The sequence below is a fragment of the Hyaena hyaena genome, unplaced genomic scaffold (assembly GCF_003009895.1).
Source record: "Hyaena hyaena isolate Hyena2069 unplaced genomic scaffold, ASM300989v1 scaffold_287, whole genome shotgun sequence".
Classification (NCBI taxonomy): domain Eukaryota; kingdom Metazoa; phylum Chordata; class Mammalia; order Carnivora; family Hyaenidae; genus Hyaena; species Hyaena hyaena.
This window is the reverse complement of record NW_024080919.1, coordinates 1,397,596-1,414,017: the sequence shown is the minus strand read 5'-3', so window position 1 is coordinate 1,414,017 and position 16,422 is coordinate 1,397,596. Positions and strand designations below refer to the sequence as shown.

The following is a 16,422-nucleotide window of genomic DNA, read 5'->3' as shown; positions in this document are numbered from 1 at the left end:
TGTCACTCCCCCGCTTAAAATACTCCAGTGGCTCCTCATTCCATGTAGGATGAATCCAAACCCTTCACTTCAGCTGATAAAGCTCTAAACAATCCAGCCGCTACCAAAATCTCCAAACATCCATCACCCACCACTTTCCCCTCATTTGCTCTTTCCCAGCAAAGCTGGACTTCTTTCTGTTGCTTAAATACCTCAGGCTACAGTTTTCAGATTTAGCAAATAAAATACAGGATACCTAATTAAATTTGAATTTCAGGTAAAAATGAATTATTTTTTGTATAAGTATGACCCATACAATATTTGGGACATACTTATACTAAAATAGTATGTATTCATCATTTATCTGAAATGCAAATTTGGGGCACCCGGGTGGCTCAGTTGGTTGAGTGTCTGACTTCAGCTCGGGTCATGATCTTACGGTCCGTGGGTTCGAGCCCCGCGTCGGGCTCTGTGCTGCCAGCTCGGAGCCTGGAGACTGTTTCAGAGTCTGTGTCTCCCTCTCTCTCTGACCCTCCCCTGCTCATGCTGTCTGTCTCTCAGAAATAAATAAACAAACAAACACACAAACATTTTAAAAAATGAAATTCAAATTTAACCAGACATCCTGTATTTTATCCGACAAGGCTTATTCTTATCTTCGTGCCTTTGAACTTGCTGTTGTCCCTTTTCCTGGCATCTCTTACTACCAGGTCATCGTCATCAGACTGACCTTTCTTTGTCTTTCAAATCACAGAGCAAATATCACCTCCTCAGGAAATCATTCTCTGATCACCTAATCTGTTTCCTACACACACATCTCTCCCTAACCCAGTCACTCTCTATCTCATTGCCATTTTTTCCTTCTTGACACATAACCATTATTAAAATAGGCACCTCGTCGACCTTGTTCCCTCTTACATGCCATTACACAGTGTCTGGCATATAGTAGATGTTCAATAAAACACTTGCTGAATGAATCAATAAATGAATGGATGAATGTCCTCTCACTACACTAGCCTGGATAACACCAGTGCCTCTGAAAAGACTGCAAGTAGGAAGGAGTGAAAGTCCTTCTACTTCAGGAAATGGGGGGAAGCATTTTAAGTAGCCATATAAACTGAGCATATGCTACTTAACCTAGAGTCCTAACCAAATTATTTTAAGTTATCAACTTTACCATCATAAATTAAGAAAAAAAGGAAACAAGAATTCTAATTTTTAGAAATGACCTAGGGGTGCCTAGAGGACTCAGCCGGTTAAGTTGTGATCTCTCTCTCTCCCAAAAATAAATAAACATTAAAATTGAAAGATGTATTTAAAAAAATGAAATGACCTAAATCATTCAAATTACCCCCCTTTTTAAATTTTCTTTAATGTTTATTATTTTTGAGAGAGAGAGACAGTATGCAAGCTGGGGGAAAGCAGAGAGAGAGGGAGAGGCTCCAGGCTCTGAACGGTCAGCACAGAGCCCAGTGCAGGGCTCCAACCCTGATTTCCACTTCTTGCATTCATTGCGCTAAGGGAACTAGTTATTAGTTCTTCACAAAACTGTCAGTGGAAGACAATACCAGAATGAGTCTCTCACAACACATTTATGGATTCCTGAAAGCATGGCTACCATGTTCTCATACTGTAAGTCCACGCTACTTGGCCCCATGCTTTAAAGCTGAGTAGTCTTTCATTCTTCAAAACAGTTACAGCAGAGGCTAAATTTGAGATGCTCTCCTGGGCTTCTCCCCTCGACAACTGAGAGAGTGATTAACACCTGTTTGGCACAGGATTTGATCCAAGGATGTGGCGGTAGTTTCATTTGTTTCCCCATCCTTGATCTCCGGTCCTCCCGCACTGATTTGCTAAACTTCTTCAGTACCGTCTGTTAGAGGTGAGCCACGGAGCCGCGGCATTAACTGACTTTGCCCCAAGCATGCCGGGCAGTCTAGCAGCAGACAGAAACATGTGACTCCAGAATGGATAGTTCAGACCTCAGCCCAAAGTGGAAATGACGGAAAAGGCTACAATCTTGACTTATTCTCGGTCTTTTTTCATCTCCCTATAACACACTTAATACATTTTTTATTCTCTTTGTGCCAAGCAGCACATCTGCACAGCCCAGAGTGCCAACCCTTCCGACTTACATGGACTGAGGGACTGGAAGTTTCTTCCTGAAACCTTCAGACAATCGTACAGATTACATCTCAGTTCTAAACGTATCCATTCACTACTTCTGCATCTTCCTATTTTCACCTGTAAAACAAACCTCGCCCTCTTTTTTTCCTCTGGCTGTCCCCCCTCGGGAACACGCGGGAGACAGCCGTCCCCCTCGGGAACACGCGGGAGACAGCTGTCCCGGCCCAACTTAAGAGGCAAAGGCACTTCTGGCAGTTATCCAGCTGATTCACACTCGCTTCAGGAGCCCTGAAGATTCATTCACGCACTCCTCCACTCATTCATGTATATTTACTAAATGCCTATGAGGCATTGTGCTAAGTACTGTTAGAAAATGAAGATGATTCAGATCCAGGGCTGATCCTGAAGGGGTTTACAGTCTATCAGCAGAGATAAAACATGCACACAAATAAACATGATAATGCCTAGAAAGAATGTGAGGCAATCCGTAGAGAAGGAAAGACCCCACAGGGGAGGTAAAGACAAAGAGCTGTTGGAACGATGACAGGGTGTGACAAAGCTTCATAGAGAAGGTGGCCTGTGCGGATAAGTAGGGTTTGAACCTCAGGGAGGGAGGGAGGGAAGGACACTGAAGCTCAGCCACGGGCCTGAGCAAATACAGCAGTGGGACAGGGCACCGGAGCGTAGAGCATCTCCCAAGTTCAGGGCAGTGCAAAGAATCGTAGACTTGGACTCAAAGCCAGTGGGTCAAGTCCCAGCTTTGCTGGCTTTTAGTCCCGTACCCTTAGTCACTTAACTTTAACCCTTCCACAAAGTGGAAAAGATAATCCTATTTCAAACGTGCATGCTGTGGTGCAAATAGAATAGGATAATAAAGAGGGGCGCCTGGGTGGCTTAGTCGGTTAAGCGTCCGACTTTCGCTTAGGTCATGATCTCGCGGTTCGTGGGTTCGAGCCCCGCATCGGGCTCTGTGCTGACTGCCAGCTCAGAGCCTGGAGCCTGTTTCAGTCTGTGACTCCCTCTCTCTCCGACCCTCCCCTGTTCACGCTGTCTCTCTCTCTCTCCTAGAAATAAATAAAAATATTTAAAAAAATAAAAATAAAAAAAAATAATAAAAAAATAAAGAAGTTAAAGTGCATGATTATAAATAACTTGTATCCCCTTTGATCAAGACTTTTCTCCCTGTTTACTCTGCATTTCTGCCTGATTTCTCCCTACAGCTTCACTCACCTTGCTTTCAATACCCCATCGTCTCCCAACAGAAAAATAGCAACAAGAATCTCACTAAATAGTCATCCCTGCTTCTTCTGAGGTTGAATGTAGGTAGTATTGTTTCTCCTTTGAAGATGGCTTCTGACGGACACTCTTCCTAAAACAACCCACAGAATCTACCCCTTTGAGAAACAAAAGTCTTCCAAGTTCTAGCATATTGGAGTTGGTATTTTTAGCTCTCTCCCAGTGCCAGTTCACTGTGTGAGATGTGCAGATGAAACGACCTAATCAGTGGTCAAAATCAAAGACACCTATACATCCTTAAACTGTTTCCTCTAATAATCATGTCAGCATTTCCTTGAACCTAGATTATAAATTATAAGCAACTGTGTTTGCACGATGAAACCCCTTCTAATACAAGCCTATAATCATAAGAGGTTAAACATATAAACAATTACGCATATTACAGTAGTTACATTGTTGATCTTGATAATTTAAAACTATCAATAGAGGAGTGTCTTCCTTCCTCTTGTTAAAAAGCTGGGTATGGGAAAAAGGAAATCGCAGAGTCAGGGTTTACGCTTTTCATCTTTGTATTCCCAAAGACTGATACAGTGTCTGGCATATGCTAGGTGCTCAATAAATATTCACCGAACAAATGAATGAATAAGTGAAAACAACATCTCTAATCCTGCCTTTAGTCCAAAATTCCATGATAAACTGCATGCTCCTGTTCCATTGGTACCTTAAATTCAACAGGTTACAAACCAAACTCATTATCTTCCCCCTCACAAAATATTTTCTTTTCATGGTTTTTCATTTCTGTTATGGGTACCACCATTCTCTGAATCACTCAAGTTCAAATCTGCATTGGTTTCCTCATCTCATCATCAGTTATCAGTTATCAATTCATATCAACAGCTTATTTAGGACAGTGCTCACATCTGTTCCCTCTTTTTTCATTCGTCTCTGCTGCTGACCACTTAAGACCATGGACCAATTTACCTTCCCAAGACTCTGATCATTTTGCTCCTGGAGCTCCTGGAATAATACAGGGGTAGGTCTCCCCTGTCACATAAGACTGGTTATCTGACAAACACTTTATCTGGTTATCTGACAAACACAGACCTGGTGGGTCTGTCTTGAACATTTCCTCATCCTCAGTGACCTCCTTGACTACAGTAAGTATCCTCTCCATGAACTCCAGTCCATTTAGTTCAAGCCTCTCTTACCACAGTTGGCCTTCACTTACAGTGCATTTATCTTTATCACCCTCATTAGCTCATAAATTCATCTACTTGCACAAAATAAGTATACAATACCTACTCCTATGCTCAAGGAACCAAACTGAAAAGTCAGCAATAAACAAGACAGTAACAGTCCCTGCCTTGGTGAAGAGTCCTCAAGAAACAGGAAAAAGCCAGAGCTGCGAAAGCAGATGAGGCAAGGAGGCAGCAGACTTGTAGGCCAGGGGCCTTGTCGGCCGTCATAAGAAAGGGCATATTGTTTTAAATGTGAAGAAGCCATCAATGGCCTTTATGCAGCAGAAAGAGATCACTGGATTTTGACTTGTCTCCGAAGGTTTCACTGGCTACTGTGTAAAGAATGCATTACAGGGAGGCCAGTTAAGGAGGTTGTACCCATATCTAGGGAAACAATGAGAGTGAAGACAGAGAAAAGTAGATGAATCTGAGGTATATTCTGGAGATAAAGTCCATGGGACTTGTCAAGGGATTAAATGTAAGGAAAAAGAAAAGGGGGCATTAAGGACGACTCCCAGCGCTCTGACCTAAGCAACTGGGCATCTAGCATTGATTTCGAAAATGTTGGAGGCAGAGCAGGTTTAGGAGGCTGACTGATAGATGAGAGAGGCTCGAACAAATTTTAATGTTGATGGAAATGATCCAGTGGGGAGGCAGTGATAGAAAAAGACACAAGACAAAGAAAGAATCAATCTTCAGGGGCCCAAAGATCACAAAGTCTGGTGTTGGAGGGCTCAGTTTTATTAGGCAAATGAGACCTGAAACCATGGACGCTGGCTAATCATGATGGAGGAAGACTAGGTTATACATGTGTGAATGAATGAATGAATCTGTTCAAAGACTAGTATTCTCTATCCTAATATTTATATGTTTCAGAAGCAACATTAAATTTATCATTGTTCCCTATCCAGCCCCTCAAAAAAGAAGTCTTCACTGGAAAAAGGTAGGTTACAAAGCAGTATTCGTTGTGTAATCTCCTATATGCACACATGTCTAAACACACATATTTTATACATACTGATTATCAAGGGCTGTCATTAAAATGTAATAGTATCTTTATAACTAGATTACAAGTATTTTTTCATTGTCTTTATTTTATAAAATTTCTACAATGAGCATGTACTATTTTTGTATTAAGAAAAAAACTAATGAACTTATTAGATAAATATCTTGGGCTCTCAAACACACCCAAGTTCTGGATGACTCTTCAACGGGAAGAAGGGACTGGCAGAGTCAGCAGCATGGTTTTATTCAAGGCACTTCTTCCTGTTTGCCTGGTCTCTCTTGCCACACGGAGCATGTACTGTCTTGCGCAAGCCAGCCTCTGTGGTCCCGGCCACCATTTCCTCCTGTGGGAACTGCCACTTGCCAAGAGAGTGCCTTTACCCATACGGGAAGTGCAGCCAAGGGACCCACCACAATTTCCCAGTCCACCATCTATTTTTTATTTCCTCAATAAGTATTGAATTAATTGTTTTAAAATTCAAAAGTACTGACAGTACATAACGAAAACCCCTCAAGCCCCTGTTCCCCACACCCAGCCCCGAGCCCTTGGGGAAACAAATGTTAACGATTTCTTACGTAACCACCTAGGGATAAATTATGGATGGAGCAATAATTTTTAAAACTTATTATATAATGAAGAAAAATTTAGTTTAGGAAATACAACTGACCAAGAGCAACAAATAAGAAGGCAATAGAATCATCTCTCTGACACTACTGACTTTTGGATGTATGTCAGATCTGCATGTATATAGAGACAGAAATCTATATACCAGATTTCTTTTTTTTTTATTTTTTTTTAATGTTTTATTTATTTCTGAGAGAGAGAGAGAGAGAGGGAGAGAGAGAGACAGCGTGAGCAGGGGAGGGTCAGAGAGAGAGGGAGTCACAGACTCTGAAACAGGCTCCAGGTTCTGAGCTGACAGTCAGCACAGAGCCCGACGCGGGGCTCGAACCCACAAACCGCGAGATCATGACCTAAGCGAAAGTCGGACGCTTAACCGACTAAGCCACCCAGGTGCCCCTATATACCAGATTTCTATGTGCTTAAATTAATACCTATGTGTACCTTAAAAATTAGAATAAAATAAAATGATAAAAATTTTAGTATTTATAAAAATCAATTATTTCTGCATATACTCTTTCAAATTTTGATCATACTATAACCTTTTTTAATAAATATATTGTGAATATATTTCCATAGCAATAGATATTTCCACATATTATCCCCCTTTTTCTTTTTAGAGAGGACACACAAGCAGAGGAGATGAGCAGAGTGGGAGAGGGAGGGAGGGGGGCGGGGAGAGAGCGAATGAGAATCTTAAGCAGACTCTGCACTCAGCACAGAGCTCAACATGGGGCTTGATCCCACATCCCTAGGATCATGCCCTGAGCTGAAATCAAAAGTCGGACACTCAACAAACTGAGCCATCCAGGTGCCCTCCCACATATTATCTTAATGGCCAAATAATATTCCATCATTTGAACACATTATTTACACAACCCCCTCTTGCAGGATATTTAGACTGATTTAAATTTTTTTAATCTTGTGATGAATATTCATGAGCAGGTAGGTGAGTATGTATCTTAGTATGTACCACTGATGGTATCTAGAGTATAAATTCCTGTGTTAGAACTGCAAGGCTACTTCAAGCTTTCCAGAAACAATACGTCCAACAGCTGCCCTTGAGAACGGGCCCTGCAGCTTTGAAAGCTGTTGATTCCTAATTAGCTGTGAAATAAAGCCATTGTCATCTGTCTTTGTCACAACCTCCACACCCAGTACAGTGTTAACAATATAATTAAAAACTCACTAAATACTTTTTGGATGGATGAATTCACTTTTAAATAGCCTAACATAAAGATGTGGAGAAAGGGGAAGCCTCTTACACTGTTGGTGGGAATGCAAACTGGCGTGGCCACTCACTATGGAGGTTCCTCAAAAAGTTAAAAATAGAACTACCTTATGATCCAGCATTTGCACTACTAGGTATTCACCCAAATAATACAAAAATACTGATTCAAAGGGATACAAACACCACAATGTTTATGCAGCATTATCAACAATAGCCAAATTACAGAAAGAGCCCAAATGTCCATTGACTGGTGAATGGATAAAGATGTATGTATATACACACACACACACACACACACAATGGAATAATACTCATCCATAAAAAAGAATGAAATCTTGCCATTTGCAATAACATGGATGGAGTTAGAGGGCATTATGCCAAGGAAAATAAGTTGATCAGAGAAAGACAGATACCATTTGCTTTCACTCATATGTGGAATTCAAGAAACAAAACAAATGAAAATAGGGGGAAAAAAGAGAGGCAAACCAAGAAACAGACTCTTAACTATAGAGAACAAATCGATGGTTACTGGAGGGGAAGTAGGTGGGGGTCATGGGTTAAATTGGTGATGAGGATTAAGGATTGTTGTGATGAGCACCAGGTGCTGTATGTAAGTGAAGAATCACTAAGTTCTACACCTGAAACTGATATTATACTGTATGTTAACTAACTGGAATTTAGATAAAAACTTAAAAAAAAATAAAATTGCCTAATTAAGGAATCTACTCCTGAAATATAGCATTGTTGCACTCTATGCTAACTTGGATGTAAATTTAAAAAATAAGTAAATAAAATAAAAATAAATAAGTAAATTGCCTAATGCCCGCTGCCTGTTCAAGCCTCTTCCTTTTTCATCCCTTACAAGGATGAAGTCAAATTTTAAAAAGCCAGAAGCTCAGACAGAGTAGCAGGAGTGCTTTCTTCACAAAATACTTTAGCTGCAAATAACCCAAAATTATTCATGTATAAGCCAACCACCACTTATTGAAGGTCTACTGTGTGCTGTGCCAGGTATACTATTTATGTGATCTTTTCTTTTATTCTATGAAGCAGGGATTTTATTACCCTCAATTTATAGACTGTAGCTCATGATTTTTTTAAAGGAGTTCACGTTAATGAAGTGCCTACCCTGTCTCGGGCACTATTCCACGCATCACGTATCCCGTCACTCAGCAAGGTACTTTAGCATCTGTTGTGTGCCGGGCACTGTGCACGGCAGCTGGGGCGGAAGCAGAACAGTTAGAACCTCTGCTTTATGCAACTTACGCTGGGAAAGGTAGAGAGCTGGGAAGAGAAACAAGGAAACTGCGGACTAAGTGAAATCATGAAAGGTACATAAATGGAAAAATAAAGCAGGCAATTGGGATATAAAGTTCTCATTAAACCTCACGGCAAGTATATACAATAGAGACTTTTACTGTATTTTTTTTCTCCCAAGCAAAAGTAAAGACAAAAACTGAGAGGACTTCAACATGGTGGCTGTGGAACTGGCAAGTGCTATGGTGACGGCCTAGCCCAGTGGGCAGAGCTGGAGGTGGTGGTGTTCACTCCCCCTGGGGACCATCAGGAGCTCAAGGGGCAGTGCGCCTGGGCGCCAGCGAGCGCCAGCACCTGTCAGCTTCTGGGATGGCAGCGGGTCAGGTTCTAAATGGCTTCTAAGAAGTTGGGCACAGATTTTCATGAGACTTTCTGTTACCTTGATGATGTCCCATTTAAGACAGGAGACAAACTCAAAGCACCAGCTAACGTTGGTCTACCCACTGGCTCCTCCGGGCCTCACTCTTTACACGCTGTCAGAGAAGTACAGTATGATTTCTCCTCATAAATGAAAACGACTCAATGGGCTAAGACATTAAGAAAATCCAAGAAGCCCAGCGGGAAGCAGAGTGCAAGACTGAGGAAGGAAATGTTAAAGTGAATTCTAAGAGTGGCCCAGTGGGCGACGGCAGAACGAGCTTCTCCAAGACGCACAGTGCAGCCGCACTGCCATGTGTCAACCCCCCTCCCGGCCAGCGTAGACACGGCGCCCGCCCCGCCCCGGGCCAGCCGCGATAGCACAAAACAAAAGGTCTCCGCCCAGCTCACACAAAGACAGATTTCAATCCTGCCGACTTGGAGTGTGAAGAAGACCCATTTGACAATCTGGAGTTTAAAATTACTAATGGGAAAGAACTGACATTCTAGTGGGAACCACTGACCCATACGGCTCAGTTACTGGACAATACGTCGCCCAGAGGAGGCTCTGGGTCTCCTCCGGTGTTACAGGTGTTACAGGATGACGAGGCCCTGCCAACGCCCCCCCCCCCCAGAAGGCAACCCTAGGTATCAGCCCCTCCACACACGCGACGGCTTTATAACCTCACCACAGCTGCACACCTAGGACACGAGGTCAGCCTTCCACGGCGTCCCTCCCCCCAGCTCCTGCAGTAAGCAATACTAAACCCCTGTCCTTCCCCAAACTTGACTCTCATGGCAGCAAACAGAAGACAGCCAAGCTGATAAGCACTTTCCATAACACACCCAGTCTCTGTGGTGGCACCTTCTGGAATCCCCTAAAGCCTTCCACCCAGAGCAGTGCCAGTGAGCCCAGCTGGCATTACACTCTTGGGCTTTTGGCTCTGAACACAGACGGGCACGGAAGTGCCAGCCCTGACTCCCCCAGATGTGATCTCCAGGAGCTCCCCTCTGTCTTGTCTATGTGCACACAAGGGATGGGGAGGAAGGGGCACACTTGCCATTTTCTTCTGAGGGTGGAAGCTCAGGTATGGAGCCTGTGCTCGCCCGTCTCTGAGCTGGAGAGAAAGCAGGAAAGATTTGGGCCTGTGAAAGCCTCCAGGACTGCCCTGACTCCTTCCATGTTAAATGTATTTGTATTTTGATGAAGTGTCTTCCCCACCTCACCCCCCCAGAGAGATTTCCTGGTCCTTCTGGGGTCCGTACATCCTGATCAGAAACCTAGGCCAGCTGTCAAAAGGAGTGAGGGGGAAGGGATCGGAGGGCTTGAGTCGGTGCTGCTTTAGGGCTAGAGGCTTCCCTCCCCTGCCCTGGTGGACTGAACTCTAACCCAAGTTTAGTGCAACTGAAAGGTTCTTGCAGGGTTTTTGTTTTTTCTCCTTTTAACAAAGTCTCTTAGTGTTACGCGGGCTCTGCAACGTCTCGGGCATGCAGAGAACGTCCTTCTCCCCGTGGGGTACTGAGTTTGCCTCTCTGCCAGTCGGTTCCTATGCTTCCATGCCCCAGCCTTTCTTTTGGATTGCTTTGGACCACAATCCTCTGCTACTGAGGATTTTAGAGCCCTCTGATCTAGGAAATAGTCGTCAGTTTAAGAAATCATTGGCCCTTTCCCAGCACATTGAGTGGGGATAGAAACAGGCTGTGATTTCAGTGGCCCAGCACTAACTCTACCTAAGTTCTACTTGGAGAACAGCCTCTCCCTCCAGCCTCCTGCTCGAGGATGAGGCAAGGAGTAACCTCAAGTCATAGAAATCAGTCTGTTTCACTTTTTTTGGTATTATGTTGCACATCATTAAAGATCTAAATACAAAGGAAAAAACCTAAATACAAAGGAAAAAGGTTGAGAGAGATTAAGTACTGGCACAAGTGTTATGGAGATAACATTGACAAACAGTGGATAACCACTGTTACCCACTGATACCTCGACCAGCACCCCAATCCAAGATTTGAAATGAGTAAATGGTGTTTTCTCAGGATCTTGTGTATAGAGCTCTGGAAAGTAGCCTCAAATCCCCAGCACTTACCAAACTAGCACAACTACTCTGGAAAGTCTATAGCTACACAATAGATGAAGGACAGAGCTGGTACATGATTTTCCAGTGACAAATGAAAGAGAGACAACTTATAACTCATCCTAAAAATAACCCTGGGAGACAGATACTATTATCCCAATAGGGACACACCAAGGCTTTACAGATGAGCAAACACAAGTTAAGTTGCTTGTCCAGTGTCATACGAGTAACAATGGTTGAGGTAGGATTCCATCACACGCCACTCTGGTTCCTAAACCTAAGGGAGACAATGGCCCAGAGCAGACTACGGCCTCGGGCCCCATGATGCCTTCTAGGAGTCATGCCTTCTGAGGACAGACGCATTAGACAGGCCCAGGGCCCAGCTGCCAGACTCCAGCAAAGGTCTTTGAGAGAAATTAATAGGTGTATGTTGCAAAAAGGTAATTATGAAATCATTTCTGAAGAAAAAAAGAAAAGACCTTTCACAAGAAACCAGCCTCAAAGAAGCAAGTATGAAGAGGTTGGCTGAAGGGAGAGGTGGTCTTAAGTCTTAAGTACTTTTCCACTCCCCGAACAATTTACTGGGCTCCCCACCTCACCCCTGTGATTAATAGAACCTCAAGAGCTGTTCAGTCTCCGGGCCATTTTGCTCATCTAGGAAGCTTTGATTTGAAAAATGAGATAAGTAGTTTCAGTGCTGTCATCAATAGGAAATTAGGGGATAAAAAGAAATCTATTTAAATGGCTTTTAAATATTCACAAGGAGAGCCACTGGGTCTTGGCATGTCCCTCTCCTCTGTGCCCCTTGGCCAGAGACCCCACTGCATCAGAATAATGAACACAAACTATGCCCCTGTCAGCAGATGCTGTAGACAGTTGCAGTGAATGTAGCCAGCACTGCTGAGCTCTCTAGTCCTTCAGGAACTTAGGTCTTTGGGGATGAGGTTAGATAAAGAATCTTTGAGCTTTTCTAGAGCAGGGTGCAAGACAAGACGGCTGGAAAGGTACAGGCACAGGGAAATGACAATCTGACTCAAAAGAAGCCATTAACATTAGTTTTACGTAACTGTTTCCCTTTCTTTTTGGCATCCAAGAATATCAACCAAATTTGAGGCTCAAGCACAGCATTCTAGAGGGCCCTGTAGTCTGAAAATTTGTGGTCTTTCTTTCCTTTGGAGAATCAGAACAGGAAGTAGTTAAGGGCATGAGTTTCCATATCAAACTGATTTCAAATACAAGCTACATGACTTTGGGCATCATATTTAATTTCTCTGAGCCTCAGTTTCCTATGCCTCAAAGTGAAGATTATAATAGTACCTACCTCAAAGGACTCTTTTAAGGATTAAATAAAATAGTGTGCACAAATTCCTTTACACACAATGAAAATCATCTGTAATTACTGAAAGAAAAAAAGAAACTTTTAAGGGACGATAAATTGGTGTAACCTCTTTAGATTCAATTTGCTGAATGTATCAAAATTTAAAATGTAGATTTCTGGGGCACCTGGCTGACTTTCATGATAGAGCTTGCAACCCATAATCTTGGGATTATAAATTTGAACCCCACCTTGGGCATAGACCGACTTTAAAAAATTCCTTTTGAACTAGTGATTCCATTTCTAAGACACTTACTAGAACAAGTGTACAGATGTATACACAAAGATGTTTGCAGATACACTATGTAACTGGAAAAACAGCAAAGTAAATGTACATCCATAGAATGTCAAATGAATTAGACAAATGAATGTCAAATGAATTAGAATTCATCTGTACAAAAGTACATATTATGCAGTAAGGAGAATAAGATATATGTGTTTCAACAAGGTAACAGATCCATGATACACTATCCTGTGCAAAAAAAACAAGTAGGAAAGGGGCTCCTGGGTCAGTTAAGCATCCAACTTAGCATTCAGCTCAGGTCATGCTCTCACCGCTAGTGGATTCAAGTCCCGCATCAGGCCCTGTGCTGTCAGCCTGCTTCACATTCTGTGTCTTCCTCCCTCTCTGCCTCTCTCTCTCTCTCTCTCTCTTTCTCTCTCTGTCTCTCTCTCTCACATTGAAATCTTTAAAAAAAATTTTTTTAAGTAGAATGCAAGGAAGCATATACTGTATGAACTCAATTACATAAAATACTCAGACACTTATTTATATTTGCATTTAAAAGACCATAATGATATAAACCAAATGCTGGCAGTTAGTAGCTCTGGGGAGCAGGATGGGCTGGGGCTTGAAGAAAGCAGCCTTTCCCTCTTATAAAATGGTTCTCCATTAACTGAATTTGACAAGCAAGTGATATTTTATATTTTTTAAAAGATTAGTCGGCCTCATACTTTTGAGCTTAGCCACTCATAGAATAATGAAGCAAATCAGATACAGACACACTAGCAAATGAAGCATTAAGCATATAATCATGTGGTTCATTTCAGGCATTTCAATTGAATAAAATTCAATGTAATAAACAATAGAATTATAAAAATTTTACTTTGGATGCACAATACACATTTGATCTCAAACTGTTCAACTTGAATATATGCTTTGTTTTTGACTCATCAATGTAATCTTTCTTTTCTGATCCATAAATTCCCTCACAAGCCTATATACCTGCCTGATAGGTATTTCCACCTGGTTGTCCCAATGTGCTTAAAACTCACATGCCGAAAACCAAATCTATCATCTTCTCCAAATATCTTATTTTTCCAAGGATATGCCCATTCTCCACACCACCCGGGCTTGCAAGTCTAACTCCTATTAAGTCTTTGTCTTAGTCCATCAGCAGATGGATGGTAAAGTCCCTCTTGTTTTTCAGCCATGGTATCTCTGAGGTCACTTCCTTCTTTGCCACTCCCCAGGCAAGACCCTAAATGCAGGTCTCCCACCTCAATGTCACCTTGTATCTTTATCACAACATTTATAACACCGTGTACATCTCCCCGCTGCACCCCCACCAACTGTAATCCCTAACAGCCCATAAACTCCTCAATAGAAGGATCTGGTTTCTATTCATCCTAGCACCCAGCATCCTGCCTAGGGCACACTAGATTAATATCTTTGCAGCGAACAAAGAGATGGAAAGAAGTAATTGGTCTTTCTAGCAGATTCTCCTTCCCATCCCCCATCCCCCACCCATTTTCTTCAACAGTTCTCCCTAGCTGATAATTCAATAGCATCATCATCATTGGTAATTTGCCACTTCTAAGATGAAAGCATAATCCTTTCAAATTCAGTCATGAATGGAATTTAAAGGCCTTTATTTGATATATTCAGTGCTTTTCTTTTTTTATATTCAGTGCTTTTCAAAGAAAACTTCAAAAATTCAAAACTACAGGACTTACAAAACTCCAAGAGGCCTTAAATTTCCATCGAGACTTTTACAAAACAGTGAAAATGAGCACTTATGAATCACTAGAGGGTTAAAGACCAAATCCTTTCATTACCAATCCTAAAATATTATTTTATGAGGGGAATGCACAAGTATTAAGAACAGAATCATGTAATTTACAAATCATTTTTAAATAGCTCTCTGTGATGTTCAGCTTATTAGGAGTTGTTAATATTCTATTACTTGGAGGTCATTAGCACATTCTGCTAGCAGTATAGATCACATAATATCAAGTGACAAGGGGAGAACATGAAGTATCCCAATTATGATTTCTTTTAAAAAGGGCTGCCGTGACCTTCTCCCCAGAGTGTGAACTGTGTCTTACAAAGCCTGAAAAATGCTTCAACCTTTCTCCATTAGATAGGGTATCATCAGGGGAGGGGAAGATTACTTAAATAGAATAATAGCTAACATTTATTATGTGCCAAGCACAGTTTTAAGGCCTTTTCAATAATTCACTAAATCCTCCCAAAAACTTTATGAGATAGGTAGGTATTATCCATATTTAACAGAGAAGGAAACTGAGTCCCCACTGAGGATTTAAGTAACATGTCCAAGATTGTATACCTTTTAAAAAGGGAGACATGTGTGGCAGACATGGAGATGTGCCACCCGGACCCCACCCCCTTCAAGGAAGGGCTCATCCCAGCTCCTGGGAGCGCTATCAATGACAGCCTCAAGCTGTCCGCTCCTGCAGGAAACTCCTCAGCTGTAGGCAGCACCTCACCCAGAGCCACACCCTTCCCAGGGCAGCCCAGCCCCAACGGCTGAGTACCATTGTGACCTTCTGGTACCTCTGAGGGACAGCTATAATGGGTCATACACACTCAAGGGCTCCCCAGGGGGCAGGGGGTGCTGGGCCTATACTGCACTTCCACTCCTCCCTCTACCCCATCCTGCTTCCTCTCTTGTCCACAAGGGTTGGTAGCTATAAATACTCTGCACACCAAACGCTATCCAGAGACCCCTCCACCCACAACACCAAGATTGAACCAAGTTGTCTAACTCCATAGCCCTTACTCTTGACTCTCTACTATCTTCTCAGGAAGAACAACAGACAGAAAGAAAGCTGCAAATCATTCTATAGTCTCATCTTAGCTACTTATTTCTGCTTCCACTATACCAAACATTTGTTAGAACTGTTAAGCACATGATACAGAGGGGCACATGGACCCCAACAATAGCACACTCAACAATAGCCAAAACATGGAAAGAGCCTAAGTGTCCATCAACTGATGAATGGATCAAGAAGATATGGTTTATCAATACAATGGAATACAACATGGCAATGAGAAAGAAGGAAATCTGGCCATTGGTAGCAACATGGATGGACCTTGAGGGTGTTATGCTGAGTGAAATAAGTCAGGTAGAGAAGGACAAATATCATATGTTTGCACGTATAGGAGGATTAGGAGGAACTTAACAGAGGATCATGGGGGAGAAGAAGGGAAAAATAGTTAGGGAGAGGGAGGGAGGCAAACCATGAGAGACTCTTGAATGCTGAGAAGAAACTGAGGGCCAATGGGGGTGGGGGAGAGGGGAAGGGGGGATGGGCATGGGGGAGGGCACGTGTGGGGATGAGCACTGGGTGTTATATGGAAACCAACTTGACAATAACCTATTAAAAAATAAATAAATAAGAACTCTTAAGCACAGGAGTGCCTGGATGGCTCAGTTGGTTAAGCTTCCAGCTCTTGATTTCAGCTCAGGTCATGATCTCACAGTTCATGGGATCAGACCCTGTGTTAGGCTCCACGCTGAAGCACGGAGCCTGCATGGGACTCTCTCTCTGCTCCCCCTCCAGCTCGTACTCTCTCTCAAAATAAATAAACTTAAAAAAAAACTGTTAAGCATAAGCAA

General features: G+C 42.5%; 1 pseudogene; it reads left to right on the top strand.

Annotated features, from left to right (window-relative positions):
* The first annotated feature begins 9,071 nt into the window (after positions 1-9,071).
* LOC120241700 lies at positions 9,072-15,362 on the top strand (annotated as a pseudogene).
* Positions 15,363-16,422: the final 1,060 nt, after the last annotated feature.